Consider the following 21,413-nt stretch of genomic DNA (forward strand, 5'->3'; position numbering starts at 1 on the left):
ATCTCCAAGCTCTCCCTTTTCCCTGGAGTGCTGAACCACGCCCCCTCCTGCCACCCCGCTTCTGTGCCTCAACACCTGGGTGATGGAGAGGTGCCTGGGGACCCTTCCCCCCTTCTCTGCAGGGCCAGCTGCCACCCTTGCCCTGGAGTCACTGGGGCCCTGAGCACCCTTCTAGCCAGCACTGCCTCTGCTCTGTGACTTGGGTCTTTTGCTCAGACTCCCCCACAAGGAGTGCTGAGGGCAGGAACCATCTTATTCCCCGCTGCATCCCAGGCTTATTTGGGGGGCCCAGACAACAAATGTCTGCGTGATGTGAGACAGGAAATAAACGTACAGCTTGGTTTGAAATGGAAACTACAATTTTTTTTCCTCTTAGTTTTCTTTGTTGCTTAAAAAGGATCCAGCATTAAACGCACCTCCCAGGAGAAAAACACAAATATTTTCCTTTACACCCAGGAAGTATATGGAAGATAAGCTAGCCTGGCCTTTGCAGAAAGGATCTAACTGAAAGAAAAAGAGAGAGCACTTTGGGGGTGGAAGAATAAAGAGGGTGAGGGTGAAAGAGGAGAGAAGGGGTGCCATGCCCCCAGCTTCTCAGGCTGGGAGCTGGTCCTACCAGGGAGGTTCCATTTTGGAGGGGTGAGAAGGGATGAACAGCTGCTTGGGAGGGGCTGTGAGTGGGCCTTGAGAAAGGCCACTTGGGGGGCAAAATTGGGGGCGGGGTGTCCAGCAGCTGGCCATGGAGTGAACCCTCATTGAACAAACCTCTCCCCACAGGCTGGTACTTACAGAAGCCTCCCTGTGATGCCCAGGATACCAGCAGCCAAAGAGGGGGCCTGGGGGCCAGCAGGGCTGGGCCGCCTCTGAGCTGGGTGGTGCTTGGTGACACCCTTTAATAACTGAATCAATGGGGAAAAGGTGGATTCCCTGGCAGTCCAGAGGTTAGGACTCTGAGCTTTCACTGCCGTGGCCCCTGTTCAATCCCTGGTTGGGGAACTAAGATGCTGTAAGCAACACAGCGTGGCCAAAAAAAAAAAAAAAAATGGGGCAAGGGTGGTGCAGAGGGTTGGACATGCAAGCCCTTGGGAGGCAGCCCAAGGCTCTGTTTGCTTCAAGGTCATGGCCATGACACCCCGTCTTCCCCTACCTTTCCCAGCTCCTCTGCCAGACCCATCTGGGCCCGAGGACCTCCCCCACCGGGTGTGAGGTTGAGAACCCACAGAGAGAGGGGGCCATGAGCCCTCGCTGCCCTCACTGTACATGGATAGCTCCCTCCTCCCCTGCTGCTCCCTCCCTGCGGGAGGCTGCGGCCCGAACTCTCTCGTCCCCTCCTGGGGATGCTCACACTGTGGGCTTTGGGGCCAGGCACCCAGTCAGCGGCTGTGCGGGAAGCAAAGGTGAATTCGACTTGCTGCTCATAGTTTTGGGCACAAAGCTGGCCTGTTAGTCTGCTCTAACTGCATCTAGGAAAAGCGCCTGTGTTCTTTCTACTCACAGACTATTCTGAAATGCACATATGCTGGTTTTCCCATCAAGTAACTCTACAACCCCAGCTGGGTGCCCTCCAACTCAATTCTGACACTCCTCCTGAAGAGAGGGACAGATCCCACAGGGTGAGGGCCCAGCCTAACGAGACTACTCCCCACCCTCTTCAGATGCCAATCGCAAGTCCAGTTTGTCATCTGTGCTTCTGGGCCAACTGGCTGTAGATTGGAGGTTCCCATGACCCCTCCTCAGCTTTGATTAATTTGCTAGAGTGGCTCACAGAGCTCAGGAAAACCGTTTCCTTACTAGATTACCAGTTCATTAGCAAAGGATATAACTCCGGAGCAGCCAGGGCAACCTGGGCATCGGGCAGGAGCTTCCCTGCCCCCTCCAGAGGTGCCACCCTCTGGAAGCTCCACTACGAAGCTCTCCAAACCCTGTACTTTGAGGATTTTTATGGAGCTTCATGATTGATTAAATCATTGGCCATTGGTGATTGAACTCACTCTCCAGCCCCGCCCCCCTCAGGTCTCCCCTGGGGGCTTTCCAAAGTCACTTCATTAACATAAACTCAGCGATTGAAAGGGGCTTGTTATGAATAACAAAAGATACCTTTATCTCTCCCACGTTTAGGAAATTCCAAAGGTTTCAGGAGCTCTGTGGCAGGAAGTGGGAGGCGGGGCTGAAGATGAAATATACTTTTCTTATTCAAAATCACAAGTTGCCATAACAAAATACCACAGGCTGGGTGACTTAAACGACAGACATTAATTTCTCACAGTGCTGGGGGCTCGAAGTCTGAGATCAGGGTGCTGGGAGATTTGGTTTCAGTGAGGAAGTTCTCCCTGAAGCTCCCCAAGGGACCAGAGCATGCACCCTGGGTCAGGGGAGCTCCCTGCTGACGGATCTGCACCAATGGGAGGTGAGGGGGTTTGCAGATGCATCGCCTTCCTTTGTCTCTGGGCTCTGCCCGGCACCTGGGGAGACACTGCTGTCTCCTTACTGCCCCTTGGGGAAGAACGGTCCTCTCATTTCTGGTGTTTCCTCACCCTCACAGCCCTGGGCTTTCACTTCCCAAATAAAGAGGCAGCTCTTCAATCTTTGCCCTGTGCCCTGACTCCTAGAGCCTGTGGCTAAGGCACCTGCTGCCCCTGTTTCTGCATCCAAAGGCAGGAGGGAATCGGGAGGTGGTGGTGATTCTGAGCCGTGTGTGCGTGAGGCACAGAAAGTGCCCAGGAGACTTTCCCGGCAGGAGGGCAGACGTGAGGGGGCCGCTGTCACTCCCACCCTGGATGGCCGACCTCTAAACTTTCCTGACAGAACAACCACACCCTGTGGTCGGTGTCAGAAGTAGTCAGCTCGGGCTGCTGTCACAAAATACCATGGCATGGGTGGCTTACACCACAGACATCTGTTTCTCACACTTCTGGAGGCTGGGAAGTCCAAGGTCATTATGTCAGCAGGTTTGGCTCTTGGTGAGAGCCCTCTTCCTGGCTTGCAGATGGCCACCTTCTCCCTGTGTCCTCACATGGTGGAGGGAGAGAGGGTGGCAGAGGAGAAGGGAGAGGAAGAGGACTTGGGTCTCTCTTCCTCTTCTTATAAGGCACTAATTCCCTTCTTGAGGGCTCCACCCTCATGACCTAATCAACTCCCAACCCCATCCCCCACCCCCCACCCCCCGCCAGATACCATCACAGTGGAGACTGAGGCTTCAACATACGAAGTTCAGGGGACCAGGCATTCAGTCCATAACAAGCTCACAGCAAACCCAATTGTAATGGATAAGCACCCTCTACTATCCCTGATCTGAAAATAAAACGATAACAACAAATCCTTTCTAGAATTCCATGCTCCTCTCCATTTACTGCCCTCCTTCTCTTTCACTTCTGTTTCAAATGTGTTGTAATTTGAAAGGACTCATGGTCTCCACCCATGCACTCATGCATCTCCATTTCCTTTTGCTCCTGGTTCAAGGTGGCATTGACCTCCACCTGAGGCCTCACGCCCAAACGTGGCCGTCATCTGTGATCCATCCCTCTCTCTTACCTCCTCTATCCAGTCCATCACCAAGTCTCCATGGTCCAGCTTCCAGAATACTCCTTGCATCTGTCTGCCTCTCTCCATCCCCATGACCACTGCCAGCATCTCCCACTTGGCCTTCAGGAAGAGCTTCTTCTCCATAGAAACACTCTCTCTCCAAGCTTTCTGGAGCAGTGTTGTTTTAGTTAATCAAAAAGTGGGCTCAGGGGCTTCCCTGGTGGCGCAGTGGTTGAGAGTCCGCCTGCCGAGGCAGGGGACACGGGTTCGTGCCCCGGTCCGGGAAGATCCCACATGCCGCGGAGAGGCTGGGCCCGTGAGCCATGGCCGCTGAGCCTGCGCGTCCGGAGCCTGTGCTCCGCAACGGGAGAGGCCACAACAGTGAGAGGCCCGCGTACAGCAAAAAAAAAAAGATAATAGTAATGAATATCTACTATTGTTTTCTTCCCAGAATCTACCCTATTCGACTGGCAACAGTATCGGAAATTCTCCTGGGGAAAATGAATCCTTTCTAAATCAGCAGCGTGGTTACTGTGGGACATGACCCTGCCCAGGTTCGATGCATCACACTTTCCCCGCCCAGAGAGACTGGTTCCGAGGTTGGTGCCTGAACCGGATCAGGCCAATTAGTCAATGTACTGGAACCCTTCAGAAAGAGAAGCTATTTATCTCAGAGTTACTGCTGGTAGGATTTAAACTTAGAGCTGCTGAATGGCACTTTGATTACCACGTGTGGAGCGTCTGTACGAAAGTGAACCCTAGAGGGAAGGGAGCTAGACCAAGGGGTGGAGGGAGTTGGAATCCTGACAGCATCATCTGAGTCTTGGAATCCAGCCATGCTTGGGCTTTTCAGTTATGTGTATCAGTCAGTGCTAATCCTTTTTCTTGATACATTATTAGTTCTTGATTATTTTCATTATTATATATTATGTCTTATTAAGTCTTAATAAATTAAAGTTGTTCTTCAGCCTAAAAAAAAAATTCAAACATATCTTGACATTTTTAACTTAAATCATATAGAAGTACATTCGTCAGTCAACTGTGATGACGGGGCAAAGCCTCCTCTGAGCCTGGGTCACGTGGTTGGAGCACGAGTGGCTCTTCTCACACAGGCGGCCCCCACACCGCACTACTCATGACTCCTACTTCCTGTTTCTTTAAAATCTGAAAAACACTGAAAAGCATTTGTGAAACAACCTGAGTGCAGGCTCCGTTTAGATTGTTCTTCTTTTTTCTGTGGTTCTTTTCCCTGTGTGTGCTGGTTATCTACTGCTATGTAAAAAATCCCTTCAGTACTTAGTGCTTGGAAGCAATGAGAATCGTTCATTCTGTCTCAGTGTCTGCGACCAGCAATTCAGGAGCAACTGGATTATTCACGTGTTGACTGGAAAAAAAAAAAAAACCTGAAAGTTTCAACTTATGTTTTATTTGGGGAACTGACTAAGGACCATAGCCCGGGAGACAGCCTCTCAGAGAATTCTGAAGGATGGTGCCAAAGAGGTAAGGAAGGAGCCAGGACATATAAGAGATTTTTATTGTAAAAAAAAAAAAAAAAAAGAAAAGAAAAAAGTAATCAAAAGATTGCTGCTAATTGCAAAAAAAACCAAACATCTCGAGTTAATGACTGTAGTGCTTTTCTATGTATGGGCAGGTGCAAGAGTCAGGGCTCATTGAAATTATTCCTTTCATATACATCTGAACTATCTAGGGCCAGTATCCTATTTTTCTCCATCCCGAATTCCCACCAGGGTGCACCATCGGCTGATGGCTTGATGGAAGGTAATGTTCTTTTTATTTTTAATTAATTAATTAATTTATTTTTGGCTGCGTTGGGTCTTTGTTTCGGCGCACGGGCTTTTCTGGTTGCGGCGAACGGGGGCTACTCTTCGTTGCGGTGTGTGGGCTTCTCATTGTCATGGCTTCTCTTGTTGCGGAGCATGGGCTCTAGGCGCGTGGGCTTCAGTAGTTGTGGCACACAGGCTCAGTAGTTGTGACACACGGGCTTAGTTGCTCCACGGCATGTGGGATCTTCCCAGGCCAGGGCTTGAACCTGTGTCCCCTGCATTGGCAGGCGGATTCTTAACCACTGAGCCACCAGGGAAGTCCCAAAGTAACGTTCTTTGTTAACTGAAATGGCAGGCAACGTATTTTTCATCCACACAGGTCTGCTCAAGTTTTCTCATGAGGCTGCTGCCAGACGGCGGCCAGGGCTGCCCTCACGAGAAGGTTCGGGGTGCTGCAGGGTCCACGTCCGCATCTGCTCCCTCACGGGGCTGGTGCCGGCTGGCGGTAGGAGGCCTCACCTCCTCTCCGTGTGGGGCTCTCCGAGAGGCTTGCATGTCCTTATGGTGTGACGGCTTCCTCCAGAGCAACTGACCCAAGGGAACCAGGCAGAAGCTGCAATACCTCTGTGACCTCACCTCAGAAGGCACTGGGTGTCACACCGTAGTCTCTCGGCCTCATGCAGCAGTCTTGATTCAGTGTGGGAGAGGCTTACACAAGGTGTGAACACGAAGGGGGCCCTCCTGGAGACTGGCTATGGCACTAAGCCTAATTCAACAGCAATCTATTTAAAGCAACTCACCTAGAATTAATCATTTTCAAAGCATTTAATTTAGCGTTCAGAGAAACAACTCTTTAAATCCACATTTTATCATTTTATGTATGCTTAATAACAAGCATAACTGACATAAGTGGATTTGGGGATGTAACAGACTGACAGGGGGACAGGTACAAACGGCCGTAGCAGCCCGATGACGCAGGCACACCAGGGAGGTGCTGCAGTCAAGAACTGGCAGCACCAGTGGGCATCACCTGGAGCTGCAGAGCATCAGTTAAATGGAGGCTAATGTACTGTCAGGTGCCCCCGGAACCTTCGAGAGGGTTGAAGAGTCTGTGTGCCCAGGCCCACTCTTCATTTCTTCCATGAACCTAGGAGCTGTAGAAAGTGTGTATTTGGTTTAAGAAAAGTTTAGTTCCCTCCAATAAGCATTCCCTGAATACCTAGACATCCAGGCACTGATGGTGAGATGAATTCCTCTGCAGGGAAGTCACCATCCACAGCAGGAGATGTCAAGGTAAAGAAAGCATTTCAACATGGTGCTCGCTGGCACGGAGGGAATCGGGGAGGCGGGAGAGCATAGGGGGTATATTAGTCTCCTGGGGCTGCCATGGCAAATGGGGGGGGAGCCTAATCAACAGAATTGGAGGCCAGAGGTCTGAGATGAAGGTGTCGGTGGGGGTGCATTCTCCTGAGTGTCCCCCTTTGGCTTGTAGTTGGCCGTCTTCTCCCCGTGTCCTCATGGGGTCGTCCCTCTGTCTGAGTTCTCTGTGACCTCATCTTCTCTTCTTATAAGGACACCAATCATGTTGGATTGGGGCCCATTCACACAACCTCATTTCACCCTAATTACCTCTTTCAGGCCCTTTCTCCAAATACAGTCACGTTCTGAGTTACTGGGGGTTAGGACTTGACAGTATGAATTTGGAAGGGACACGATTCAACCCTACCAGGGAGGGAAGGGCATCCACTCCAAACTGGGAGCCTCAAATGGGCTTTGAGAGCAGGCACTGCCTCAGCTGTGTCCTGACAGATGCGTAGGGGTTTTCCTGGCAAAGAGGGGGCGGGCTGGGGACATGAGCTCTGCGTGGACAGTAGGAGGGGAGGGGGGCCACAGCCATTCAGTGGGGAGTGTGGGGTTGAGCAGGAGAAGCCCTCTTTATTTTATTTTATTTTTTTTATATTATTTTTTTGGGCCGCACCCCGTGGCACATGGAACTTCCCCGACCAGGGATCGAGCCCACAGCCCCTGTGGAGTCTTAACCATTGGACCGCCAGGGAGGTCCGTTTTTTGTTGTTGTTGGTGGTGGTGGTTTTAAGCCCTCCTTATTTTAGACTGGGTCCCTGGGCCCCCTCCCCCCAGCCCTACCTTCTCCTTCTCGGGGCTCAGCTCTGGGGGAAGAGGGCTGAGGGTCCCCCGCTCAGAGCCCAGCCTGAACCAGTGCTGCCACTGTTGCCTGGAGGGAGTCTCTGGTGTGTAATGTGGCCTTGAGCGTGGAAAGTTAACTCAGTTGGAAAGAGTAAAAGGAAGTTGGAAAAAAAAATGTTAACTCAACCACAGGCATGATAAAGAGATGGTGAGGTCACTAAGGCTTTTGGAAAATATGAATCGGCCAGACAGTCTGAAGGAAAAAGAGAAAAGCAGGGCCAGGCGAGTCCCTCCCCTGACTGCGTGTGCAGCCCAGGGGGCGTGTGTGGTCTGGCCCTGCGGGACGCTGTCCTCCTAGGAAGGAACCTTCCCCATCCGGCTGTGGTCTCCGCGGGCCAGCTTTGCTGCAGTTGGGCGTTTGACTCCAATTCCTGGGAAGGAGAAGGTGGGTCATACATGATCCTTCTGACCTAAGTCTCACAACGGAAGGAAGTGCTCCCAGGAAGCAGAGGGAGTGTAGGGACACACACACACACACACACACACACACACACACACACACACACGCTTCCCACTCAGCGGGATACCAGGTTTGCAATATCTGTTTTGGGATGTTTTGGGCAGGGCTGGCCCGATAAGGCTCCTGGCTGGCCTGAGGAAGGGGAGTGGTACCAGGTGGAGCCAGGCAGCCTTGAGGGCTTGGTCCCTGGGCACCTTCCTCAGGCAGAAGCCCTTAGAAACCTGGGTGAGGTCCCCCCGTGGGAGGCTTCAGACCCCACAGCAGACTCCAGCCCTCTCATTTCACAGCTGGTGGACTGAGGCCCTGGAAGAAGAAAGGACATGCCCAAGGTCACCCAGCCGGTCAGCCACAGCACCTTCCATCCTCGGCCCTCCATGCCCATGTGTCCAGCCCTGCGTGCCCAAGGACCCTGGGGGTACAGAGTGGCTGGCACGGGCTGGGCTCAACCACCCCAGGAGCTGACAGGGTGGGATCCTTCTCGCTGCCAGACCTGACCCAGCTCCACCTGCTTGGGAACAGGACTGAGGACCAGCAGAGAGGAACGCCTCTGGCCTGCCTTCCGCCCTCACTCCCTCTCCACCTTTCAAAGTCAGAAAACCTGGCTCATCTGACTTATTCCAGAGCTGGGGGCCAGAAAGAGGCCGGCACCTGGGCGCTTCCCGCAATGGGTGTGCGTGTGCGTGTGCGTGTGCATAAGAAACCACTCCCTGCCTGCCAGTGACACAGCTTCTGTAGTTTTGGCTTCTCGTTGGTGACACGCCCCTGATGCCCAGGGAGCCACGTGAACGGTGATGAAGCCGGTATTTGCAGTGCTTACAGCTTCGAAGCCACGCTCCCCTCCCCACGTTTGGCCTCCTCTTGGGTCCTGCTGCCTCTGGAGCGGGCTGGATTTCCCTTTCCCCCCGGCAGGGAGGGGAGATGGGAGTCCAGAGGAACCATGTGATTTGCCCAGAGCCACGTGGGCCTGGCGCTGCAGAGCCTGCCACGAGCCCTGTCTCCTGCTCCAAGTTCAGAGCTGTCTGCAGCATCCCCACCTGACACCTCAGTAGCTTCCATGCTCTGCAGGGCTGGCTCTAGACCAGCATTCTCAAACTTCGTGGTCTCAGGACCCCTTCCACTCTTAAAAATTATAGAGGACGCCAGAGATACTCTATGTATGGGGGTTATATTTATCAATATATTGTAATCGAAATTAAAATTTCCAAATTTCAGAGATATTTTTATTAATTAACTTAAAAATAATAAGTCCTTTACATCATAACATTTTACATGAAAAAAAACCCCTTATATTTTCTAAAATAAAGCAAATTTAGTGAGAAGAGTGGCAGGCATTCTTTTACATTGTTTGCAAATATTTTTAACATCTGGCTTGATCGAGGATTTACATACCTGCTTCTGCATTTATTATAACAGTGCCCACATCTGGAAAACTCCGCTGTACCTTCAGGAGCAAACTAGAACAATGAAAGCAAATAACGTCTTACTATTATTACGGAAATAGTTTTGATCTGCAGATCCTTTGGAAAGGTCTTGGGGAACCCCTGGGGTGCCCTTGGATCCCACTTTGAGAACTGCCGCACTGCACACTCTGAGGTACGGTTTGCCTCGTGCGTCATCTTCATTCACCACGTCTCCTTGATTCTAAGCTGCCCCCCAACCCCCAGCCACACACACACGATAAGATGTGTGAAATTCTAATGAATCTTGTCATTGCGTCTGGTCTATCCCCTCCCCTCATGCTCTTTTGCAATTGCAGGTACATCTTTTAGCAGGTGGCCTCTTTGAATCAGGGGCGTGTATTATAATAATCATTGGCGGGAGACTCTGCAGACTGCTCTCAGCACAAGGGCTGGCACACTTAGCTGGCACGTACACGGAGCCCAGGCTGAGGTGGGCACTGGGGCAGAGGTGGAGGTGGAGTCCTGACCCGGTCAGTGTGCACACCGGCAGCAGGAGCCGTCCGGCCCCAGCCTGGCTTCACCGCCTGCCCAGGACGCCTCTGCCCCCACCGCCCCTCCAGGGTGTGTGTTCTGTCCGGGGACCAGGCTGCTGCACTAAGTGTCGAGGATTCTGCCTTCCCACCTGGCTGGGGGCATCTGGAGGGAGGCGGAGTATCTTTTCCATCCTTAGAGCTCAGGTCCTGGCACCGAGCCTCCTCTCAGACGTAGGAGAAAGGAGGCTGACAGGTTCCGCCCCGACAGCTAGGGAAACTTTAGTTCCCACAGACCCATTCCCGGGAGCAGATGGAGGGCAGAAGCAGGAGAGGGATTGGTTCACGCAGGGCAGCTGTTAAAGGGCAAAGCCAGGGTGTAACCCGACACAGAGGGGAGCTCTCTTCTGGCAGCTCCTCCAGCCTCTAGAGATAAGCTGATGGTGCCAGCAGGCAGGGAGCCTCGCTCCACACAGAGGTGCTGTTTGGAAATCCTGCTGAGTTTAGGCAAGTCAGGAAGCTGATGGCTCCAGGGACGTGCAGGGGTGTCCTCCGCCAGGCGAGTGCCCTTGGGTCACGCTGAACGGGCCCCTCCCTGCCCTGGATGCAGCCCCGCCTTCTCAGAGTCACTGGGGAGTTCTTCTCATGGGTGCGGTCTCCGGGGCCCCAGCTCGGTGCCCAACACAGCGCTTGGCACCTAATAAGGGTTTGTGGAACTGAATATTTCAAATGCATCAGGAGGCATGTATTGAAAGGATCTGCAAGGCGACTTAGCTGCCAAGGACTGTTTCATCTGGACCAGGAATAGCGGCAAGGGCGCTGACACACGTGGGGTTTTCTATCCTGGGTTTTCTTCAAATGGAGCCCACTGGGTACTTGTAGCAGAGGCAGCTAGAATGTTCAGGGATTCTCGGCAAATCTGAGCTGAATTCTTCCTCCAGAGGAGGTGACCGAGTGAGGAAGGCCCTGAAAGCCCAGGGGGCCGAGTCCTGGGCAAGGCCGGCACCTCTAGTGTGTGTATGTGCAGGGGGTGGGGGGATTAGGGGCAACCCCAGCTCTTTTGAGCCTGTCAGGCTTTTGTGTGGCCCAGGACCCCACAAGCATCCGTGTCTTAATCCCTGAAACCTACAAACGTTATCTTCTATGAAGAAACAGTTCTGTGTAGGTCACCCCTCCGCTTAAAGATCTGCCATGGCTCCCCACTGTCCCCAGAATAAAGGTCACATTCTCTGGACTTGAAATCTCAGACTACTGTACAAAGTCTCTCCTCTGTTCAGAGCCTCCTGAGAGGTCTTCCCCAGGTTTGTCACCTCTGCTCTTTGTACCACTAATGGCCTCAACTCTCGCCAATGCATCCACGTAGACACAAGCTGAGATGTCCCTAAGGCCACCCAGACCATCCCTTCACACATTTCCTCCCCCTCCAGTCTTCCCTGCCTGGGTTCCCCCAAGCCCCAAACCTGGTGTGGGACAGGCCAAAAACCAAGTCTGTTGCCTCTTCTTCCTGGACACACAGTTTGGACTGTGTTTCCCAGGCTCCCTTGCAGCTAGGTGTGGACATGCGATGGAGACGGAGCCCGGGGAACTTGGGTGGAAGTGATCTATGTATCTTCTAGTCCTGGCCCATAAAACCCTCCCCCTCCTCTTCCTCCTTTTTCTTCTAGTGGGTAGAGGGCAGGGCAACCCCCAGGGTGACCCTGGGGAGCCACGTGTCATACAGGGTGGCTCTACAAGAGGGAAGAAGCCTGGATCCCTAAGTCCCTGCTTGCAGCTGCCTAGGACACCCGGATTGAACCCCTGCTGAGCGGGATGTAAGCTTTGCTGTGTTGAACTGATGAGATGTATGAGCTGGCTTTCCTTATCTGGGCACCTGGCTTCCTTCTGAACGCTCCCTCTGCCTCATCTCCGATCAGAGAGAAACCAATCCTTACCCTTTTAAAGTGCTAGATGTCTCCTGATTTACTCTCTGTGTGTCCCCTTTTTACTAGTTCCAGCCTCAGTGACTCCATCCCCAACGGTCTCCAGTCTTGACACGAAAGCCCTCACTCCCACTTTTCCCCGTGTTGCTGTCAGTGCCACCTGCCCATCTGCGGGGGGATCACGCCACACCCCTCCTTAAAGTCCATGAGGGATTTCCATTGCCTTTGGGACAAACTCCAGACCGCTCCCCCTGGCCTGAGGCCCCTCTGTGATCTGCGGGCTGCCTGCCTCTCCTGTCTGTCTCCTGCCTCATTGCCTCACCACACCCCCAACCCTGAGCAGAGGTCTGCCTCACGCTTGCGGACAGCTGGTTCCCTCTGCCTGAAATGCCCCTCCACCCACACTCGAGGCTCAGTTTGTGTGCCTCGCTCCAGAAAGGCCTTTCCTGGCCACTCCAGGCTGCACTGTCTCCTCTGAGCTCCACAGCTCGTGTTCACGCCCCTTGGTGGCCTTTGTCCCACGGGAGCCATTAGTTGCCTTCCTGTCTGTAGAGGATGTCTGTGAGGTTTTGTCTGCCCAGCACCCTATTCCAGCTGGGGAGGTGCCCGTTTTCCTGATATTCCAGTTAGTTCTGGGGTGTGTCTGTCAGAGTGTCTGAGCCTCTCCCTGGCCCTGGGATGGGTTTGTCACCTAGACCTGACCCATCACAGTGGGATGGCTGTGTCCACGTGGTCAGTGCATGATTGGCCCCAACCCTACCCCTCCTATATTCATGCTGTTGCCATATGACTTCGTGGTTTCTCCCATCACATGAATCCTTTGGGTTTGGCTGTGTGTCTTAGTCTGTTCGTGCTGCTATAACAGAGATACTGTAGACCAGTGGCTTATAGATAACAGAAATTTATTTCTCACGGCTCTGTAATCTCACATGGAGGAAGGGATCTCTCTGGGCACTAACCCCATTCATGAGGACTCCACCTTCATGACCTAAGCACCTCCCAAAGACCCCACCTCCTACTACCATCACCCTGAAGGTTAGAACTGGTGGTGGTGGCCAGGGTTACTTTCTTCCTGCTCGCCTTTCCCCTCCATTAGGACGGAGACCTCTACCTTGTCCAGAGGGACCCACGGTCACAGTTTGCGTGGGACTGTCCCAGTTTGAGCATTAAAAGTCTTGAGTCCCGCTGAATCCCTCAGTCCCGGGCAAACCAGGATGGTTGGTTGCTTTGGTCAGCCCGTGACACATACATATATCGATATAGTAGACACTCAACAAATATTTATTGCATGAATAAATAAATGCCATTAAGTTAAATTTAATACCATCTGATTTAACAGACTCAGACAGATACATAACAATGTGGCCTGAGTTGCAGTCTGCAAAACTCCTTTCTGTTAACGGTCGTGACCTGATTCTCCTGTTCCTGGAAGGTGGTTTCGGGGATGGAGAGGTAGGTATCCCTCATAAGGAAACCAAGGCCACTGATGCCTACTTCCCAGCTCAGAGAAGCTAAAAGTCAAAGCGGTTCCCCGAGGCCAGCATGGTGGTGGCGGCCCCAGGAGGAGGGTGAGGCCTCGACGGAAGTGTGAATCTCCCAGTCCAGGCTCTTCCTCTCTTCCTGTGCAGTTGCCTCTCCCAGGGCCTGCTCAGACCTCTGCTGTCCTTTTTCACACGAAGGTACATGTTAGTTACATTTCGTCCTCACGTTTCTTGAAAGCATTTTGACAGAGCGTGAGGTGGGAGTGGGTGCCAGAGAAAACGGCAGCCCTGCACGCTGGAGGGGAGCCAGGGGGGAGTTCAAAGTGCCGAGGGAGGTGGCGGGAACACGCATCTCACAAGTGTGAACATGACTTGTTCCCAGCCGCGTGTGCTCGTGCGCCAGGAATGTAAGTTCTGTTTTGTTTTGGTGTGGTTTTTCGTAAGTTCTGGTTTTGATGCCAAGAGAGCTCCAAGTACAGCCCGGCCAATTCAGCTTTCAGCAGAGACTAAACTGCTTCCCCTCCCTGCAAACTATGAACTCACTCACTGTGATGACGAAACCGTAGGGGCAGCAACTGTAGTCATCCCGTTGGACGGAGCCTCCCTCGTTTCCAGAAGAGCAGACAAAACCTCCCTGACCACATATCAGTCCTTCCTGGTTTGCAGAGAAGTCAGCCCCAGGTAGCAAGAGGGTCGCCATCTTCCTAGACACAGAGGAAAGTAAGATCCATCTTTGTACTCTGGGGGGAGTATTCCGGATGTGCCCCGCAGGCTGTGACGTTCGGTGAGTCCATTACACCAGCGCGCACCCAACAAAGGCTTCTAAGAAGCTATTATTGGCTGGGTGTCTGGGGGCCCTGGCTCAGCACAGAAACATCGAGAGGAACCCTGGGAAGCAGTGGGAAGACCCAGAGGGGGTGAGAACAGGGTGGCCGCTGAAAGGGTCTGCAGCAGAATTCTGCCCTCCCTTCTGTGCCCCTCCCCCACTGCCTCCTTCAGGCCTTGGGTAGCCAGGCTCAGTTCACCGTCCTTCCCTCTCTGTTGTCACTCCATGATGTCCCCATGCGGTGTGCATCCGGTAAGGCTACAGTTGTATTGTGTGTCACTGGCCATATCTTTTCACTGTTGTGCTTTTTTTTTTTTTTTTTTTTGCTTTGGCCACACCTGATAAGATGTGCTTGCTGATGGGAGGGTGCAAGGCAGGACCCAGCAAATAAGGAATAAGAAGTGGCAGAAGTGTTGGCGAGGACCATGGGGTGGGGAGCGCCGGGAGGGATGGAGGAGATGATGCGGGTGGTGACGATAATGCTCAGGGCTCAGGGAGTTCTAGCTCAGCCAGCAGATGGAGTCAAACAGGTCTGCCCTTGGTTTTGCGGATCTGGGCCTGTGATGACATGTCCATTGCAGACTCTAGCACATTTATGCACCCCAGCTACAGAATCAGTCACTGCCCAACCCACAGCCTGGCTCAGTCCATCCCTTGTCAAATGCTACACGTGATCATAAAACATCTTCTAGGAAGAACATGTTTCCACGTGGGGCCTTTGGAACGACAGAGTGAGGGGAGCCTAGCTTCAGAGCCTGGGAGCTTGTTGCCTTGGTGGTTAGGGGTGTGGGCACGGAGGAGAGTGAGCGCCGGGCGCGCAGAGCCCAGCCCGGGAGACACCGCAGATCAGACCACCCTCCTGCCATTCATTTCCTGGTAATGGCCCAAGGCTGGCAGGTCCCCAAGGGCTCCTCGCCTTGGAACCCACCGTGTGCTCACCCCTTGGAGAGCCACGTCTGGGGAGAACGGGCTGAACGTTGAGCTGCCACAAAGCACACCTCTGTGATAGGGCTTCGGAGGCGCTGCCCAGCAAGCTGTCGGCAGAGCTCAGAGTGCTGGCCCATGACGTGGGTCGCCATGGCAACCTTGTCCCACACCTGGGAGCTGCCCTGTGGTCCCAGCCATGGCATGGAGTGATGGGGCAAACCCTGCAGGGGCGAGGACAGCAGATCCCCTAGGATGGGGTACAGGGGCAAGGACCCGTCTGAGGAGCGGGAAGGGCCACCTCTGCGTCTTCACCAGGCCCCGGCTCCAGCCCAGCTGCCTTGAGAGCCATGGTCCTCTCCTGGAACCCAGAGGCTGATGGGGGAGTCTGCTCTACCAGGGTAGGGCCAGTTTTACAGAGGGAATGTGGGCTCTGGTCCTGTGATGGGGGTGCTGACAGGTGCTTCTGAACTCCTGTGTGTAACTATGGTGTGGCCTCCTGCTGGGGGGCTGTGGCCAGCTCTGTCACTAATTCCCAAGAAACGTGTTCACCTGGCTAGGGTGAAGGTTACTTCTTTTTCCTTAGAAACAAAACAAGGTAGCACCATATGCAGAAGAATTTATCTTTTCTAGTGACATCTCTGACTCATCCCCCCGTCCCCTGCACACCCCAACAGGGCCTGGGTGCCCTGGAACACCCGCTCCTCCCAGCACTTACCTGGCAGAGCCCACACAGCTGTGGGCCTCTCCCACCCCATCAGCCTCCACCCATCCCGACACAATCCATCCTCCCACGAGCACCTGGTCCAGAGGACCTTGAAGGGGGCCAGACTGAGAGTCAGACAGTCCCAGGCTACATCCTGCTTCCTAGCGTGGTCACCGGAAGAGATTCCTTAGTTTCCTCAGCCTCAGTTTTCTCATCCATGAAGTGGGCTAACAGTAACGAGGCCTTGGTGCCAGGTGCACAGTGGGTGATGGTCAGCTGAACAGGAATCTCGGTTCTGAAGCCGTGACAAGAGGGAAGGGCCAGTTCCCTCAGCCACCCCACCTCCACCTACCTTCCCTGAGCCTTTGTTTCCCTGTCAGCAGACAAAGGTTACATGCCAGCGTCTGTGTCCAGGGTGACCAGGGGACCACCAGCACTCGGGAGGGGCTGCCATGTGTCAGAGAACGGCATTCTCTGCCCAAGCACCCCCGTCATATATCTCTCAGAACTCAGCTAACGTTCCCAGCCCACATCCACTCAGGCTTCAGGGGAGAGGAGACTCAGGGGGTCCGCTCCAAAGAGCCCCCGAACCCCTGACCTGGGAGCCCTTCCAGGCAGTGGCCTCCGTGCTGCCACCTCCATTTCTCCTGCCGCCCAGGGTGGGGAGACATCCGAGAGAGTAGAAGTGGCTGCAGGATCGGCCTCAGGGATGGGGGGACAGGGCAGATACCAGGTATGACCTGGCTGTCTCCTGTTGGGGTGGCCGTGATGAACATGAGGGTGTCAAGGACAGAGGTCGGGAGCAAGGGCACAGAACCTGCAGCACCCAGGGGGAGTCCCTGGCTTGTCCCACCAGCACAGAACCTCATTCCCCACCCCGGGCGCCGCAGGACTACATAGGCACACAGGCAAAACTCCCACCCGCAGGTGCACACCACACACGTACACACCACACACACAACACCACATCGTGCACACACACACACACCACACACGTACACATCACACACACATCACACAACACACCACATCGTGCACACACACACATCACACACCGCACACACACACACACACATCACACATGTACACGTCACACACACATCACACAATACACCTCATCGTGCACACACACACACATCACACACGTACACGTCACACACACATCACACAATACACCTCATCGTGCACACACACACACATCACACACCGCACACACACATACGTACCACACATGCACACACAGCCCAGCAAACAGCTCCCTGCTGGAGAATTTTTCAAGAAAAACCGGACAGTTCCCCACTCTCCTCCCGGGTCTGATCGGCGCCGCAGCCCAGCTGGTGTTAGGGCTGTTGGCAGGTGGCTGGTGGATGCCCGGCTCCCCGCGGGCTGGCTGTAACTCATCCATTGCAGTTGGCAACGGCCCTGCCCGTTAAGAGAGAGGAAAGCCATCCTGGAGGCCGGCTGCAGAGTCGGCATGGCCGGGACGGGGGGTACGGGGTGTCCAGGGGCCACTCTGAGCCCACGCCCCACCCTTCCAGGACAGCGGCCCCTGCCCGGGGAGGCTCCAGCCAAGTGCTCATCAGGCCTCAGGGGCTCTGCTAAGGCCCGGCTGAGCCGGGAAGGGGCCCAGAAAGCAGAGGCTTTCCAAGGGGTTCAAAACTCAGGCTGGCACCAGGGAGGGAGGAAGCAGGCTCCCTTCAGGCCGGGGTGGCCACCGGAGGGCAGGTGGGGGTGTCAGGACCGCCTCTTCCCTGGACTTGCGGTACAGATGCCAGGCGCTTCCCGCAGCCCTCTCTTTCCTTGTTCTAGACGCCACCTTCTCAGGAGGGCTTCCCCGACTGACCCCACCTGACACACCCAACTGCTCCCTCACCCCACCCTGTCCATCGCCTCGTAGCTACAGTCACAGCATGTCATCACTTGTGTGTGCCATCAGGCAGAGCGCTTAGACCCTACCAGGCCCTCAGTGAACATCTGTGGGAGCTGGGGGAAGGAATGGGGAAAAAAATGGGTGAGAAAACAAAGGAAGAAGAAAACCACCTGTCCAGCCCCTTCCTGCGTCTGGAAGCTGCTGGGGCTCCTCAACGAGCATCTGGTCACAAGTGTGGGAGAAACGGCGCTAGTCCTTCTGGAGCCCGAGGCTGCTGTCGGTGGGGACAGGGCCCAGTCCTTGGAGCGGTAACGGAGGTGCCCCGCCCCCTTTCCTTGGCACGGGGACAGTGACACCTCTCACTCAGAGCAAGCAGCTTTCAGACAACCCTTTCTTCCCACTGCCAACAGGCACTGCCCCCAAGTCCCTGACCTTTACTGGCTTCTGGAGCTCAGTGAGGAAGGAGGGCAGGCAGCTCCCTGGCAGCGCTGAACCCACATCTGGCCACCTGTAAAGGGTGCACAGGCTGAACAGGCAAGGCAGGTCCTGTCGCTCCTTTGCTTGAAACCCTCTGGCGGCTCCCATCTTGCTCAGACCAAACTCCCTGCCGTGGCCAACACGGCCTGCCAGGCTCGGCCCCTGCTTGGACTTCACCCCTAACACCCACCCCCTGCTCGCGTGGCTCCAGACTCTCTGTGCCTCGAACTCTCCCAGCACGGCCTCCTCAGGGCCTTTGCACATGCTGTTCCTTCTGCGGCAGTGCCTCTCCCAGATGTGCTCACCTCCGGCCTGTCTCTACTCAGAGGACCTCCTTCCACCCCACATAGGTTAGCAACAAAGCCCACCCCACCCCCCTTAGCCTGCTTTATTTTCTACTTAGCCCTTTTATCACCTGACATTATATTGTTATTTGTTTATGTACTTTCTGTCCCCTCCCTCAAATGCGAGTGCTAAGGGGGCAGGGTTTATGTCTGTTTTGCTCACTGCGGAATCCCTATCTCCCACTAGAACTGTCCTGGCGTGTACCAGGTGCCCAATCAATGTCTATTCATAGAACAAAGAGCAGAAACTGTCTACTCAGCGGCGCACTTGGCATATCAAGGTGATCAATAGATGCGCTGGCTGGGACCTGCTCATACGGTTGCCAGATACAGCAAAAAAACCCACAGAATCCAGCATCACTTGGGACACATACAAAAAAATTATTTGGTGTTTATCTGAAATTCAGATTGAACTGGATGTCCTCTATTTTATCTGGCCACCCAACCCGCATAGCCCCCTGCTCTGACCCTGTCTCCTTGCCTTTCTCTCCCTGTGGCCAGTGACCCGCGGTGCCCGTGACCCAGCGCTGAGAGGCTCTGAATTTCCCCACCGGGACAACCGCACATGAAGAGCAGCGTCCGCAGAGGAGGTGCTGGGAATCGTGGTGTCGGGCCTGCTCTCTGGGGCCTCGCGCCCGGTGGGCTTATGTCCTGCAGCCAGCCCCGCGGCTGTCGCCAGCATTGTCACCCTGCTTGGAACGTGGGATGCCAGATGCTCGGTTAGAGCCTTCGGGATCAGAGTGCGATGAAGTCACTGGTAGGAAAACCCTGGAAGTTGACCTGGAAGGGACCCCTCAGCCCTCCTCCCTGGGGAGCAGAACGTGGTGGCCACCCTGGAAACCTCGCAAGGCCTTTGAGGGGACTGTCCCCACATTACGTTCCCTCCCTGCCCTCGCCATCACCAGGGACTGAGGTCTTCACGTCATCAAGGATGATGTGCTTCTCCACTAAGGATGGACACCAGACCTCTTCTCCCTCCACGAGTCCCCCGCCCCCCACCATGGGCTGTTTCTCTGTGACCGGGACCACCCCGTGGGCCTCAGGGCTCTGACACCCTCTCCCAGGCCTCTGCAGGCCTCTGCAGGCTTCTGCGCAGCCGGGACTGCGCAGAAAGACTCAGAAGACCTGACTCAAAGCCCACTTGCACCGGACTCACCTTTAAGCCAGTTAAGGCTGCAGAGTCCTGGGCCCACGCAGAATTCCTGGATCTGAATCCCTGGGGCTGGGGCCCAGAATGCCCCAGGGACGGTCACGCACACTAGGGTCGGAGAACCTCCAAGCACGGGAATAGTAGCCAAAGGTAACATGTGGATAAGGTGCCCAAGGCCAAGGCCACTTCCTCTGAGAAGCCCTCCAGGGCCCTCCCTGGAGAGACCTCCCTCCTGGTTACCAGAGCCCTCGAGGCCTCTCCCCCCATGACTCTGCCTTGAGTCTGGCTCATTGCTGAGCTTGTCTTTCTCCACTAGACTGTGATCCCTGGCCGGGGTCTGTCTGGCTTCTGCCTCTCCTCGGCACCAGCGTGGAGTCAGATAGCTGGCTTGTGGGATCAACAAGTGGGCCAAGCATCTCAGCAGCCTGTCGGTCACCCTCCCCAGGTCCCAGGTGGGAGAGCAGCTTTGGGCACCCCGGAGTGGCCAAGCTCGAGTGTATTCACCACTACGGGAACAGCAGGACCAGCACTTCCCGAATCTTCTCGGAGCCAAGCGGGCAAAGCCCGGCCTTGGAGCTCAGCCCAGCTTCCATCAGCCTGTCCAAGCCTGGCGGGGCTGTCCAAGGCCCATGGGACACCTCTCACCAGGGCTCTGCCCCAAATCAGGGTTGGGAAAGCCCTTCTGTCCCCAGAGGGCGGGTGAGGACGTGTTCTCTCCAGCAGCTGAGAGCAGCCCTCTTGTGCCAGCACATGGGGAGGGCGACGCCCCGAGACCTGCAGAGAAATAGCCGGAACCCCTCCAACCAGTCCTGAAATGGCTACACCTAGGCTTTTATTACGTCTCCTTGTTTGTTCTATGAAATGGCTCTCCCCTTTAGCATTCATTTTTGTATTTGAATTTGTATTAAGAAATATTTCAAATAGAGACCAGTACAGTGAACTGACTTTATCATGAAACTCAGCGTTGTTTTGTTACTTTCAGTGAAAATCACCCCAATACAGCTCCAGATCGTACAGCCCAGAGGGGGAAAGAGAGCTCCCCTCCATCTTCCCCCCCTTTTCTCTTCTCTCCTCCACCTCCCTGCCCCTCCCCCGGAGCCTCGGAGCCGGGCTTTCTGGTGGGTCTGAGCCCACGGGGTCTGGGGTCCTAGGCGGGTGCTCGGGGCCCACAGGAGTCCTCTCCACTCATCTCCTGGTCTCTCCCATGTGTAGTTCCCAGGGGCAGGGCCCCAGCCGCAGGAGGAGGACATCACACAGGGCTCAGAGCCTGCACCAGACCTGGGGAGTCTGCCTGGAGACTCCTGGGCTTGTTCCCCAGCGGCAGCATTTAGGGAGTGTTCGGTGGGCTCGTGTCCCAGATAAGGAAGCCCCCAGATAAGGAAGCCGAGGCCCAGCCCCGAGGCCTGACGCCCAGCCCTCTCCCCTGCCAGGTGAACTGCTCACCAAGGCCGGGCCCACGTGGGCTCCTGAAGAGGGCCCGACTCAGGAGGTTTTGCGGACAAAGCAGGAGGTGAAAGACCGAGGCTGGGGCTTCAGCTGGAGGGGGGAGGCCATCTGGGCTCAGATCCAGAGACAGCAGTCATGTGAGGAGGGCAGGGAGGGAGCTCCAGGGCGCAGCTCGAAGCTCGGGAAGAAGGAGGACCACTGAGCCCAGCGCTGGCCTGACCCCCAGTCGGGATGCTGTCTGTGAAATGGGGCTGCTAACTGGGCTGTTGTGAGGACTGTAGGATACTCAAGCCAAAGCCCAGCCCGGTACAGCATGTAGTAAGTGCTTAACAAGAGGCACTCGCACGGCCGCGGTGGCTGTGTGTCTGA

The 21,413-nt window shown here is 54.9% G+C and overlaps 1 long non-coding RNA gene across 1 annotated transcript; it reads left to right on the forward strand.

Annotated features, from left to right (window-relative positions):
* Window positions 1-4,714: 4,714 nt before the first annotated feature.
* On the forward strand, window positions 4,715-19,276 carry LOC149747812 (uncharacterized). The gene is made up of 3 exons (XR_016395533.1): window positions 4,715-5,022; window positions 8,259-18,454; window positions 18,950-19,276. It is a non-coding gene; the product is annotated as an uncharacterized LOC149747812 (long non-coding RNA).
* The last annotated feature ends 2,137 nt before the right edge of the window (window positions 19,277-21,413 follow it).

This window comes from Delphinapterus leucas, chromosome 13 (genome assembly GCF_059928025.1).
Source record: "Delphinapterus leucas isolate spDelLeu-1000000601 "Yukka" chromosome 13, BTC_Dleu_Yukka2, whole genome shotgun sequence".
NCBI lineage: Eukaryota > Metazoa > Chordata > Mammalia > Artiodactyla > Monodontidae > Delphinapterus > Delphinapterus leucas.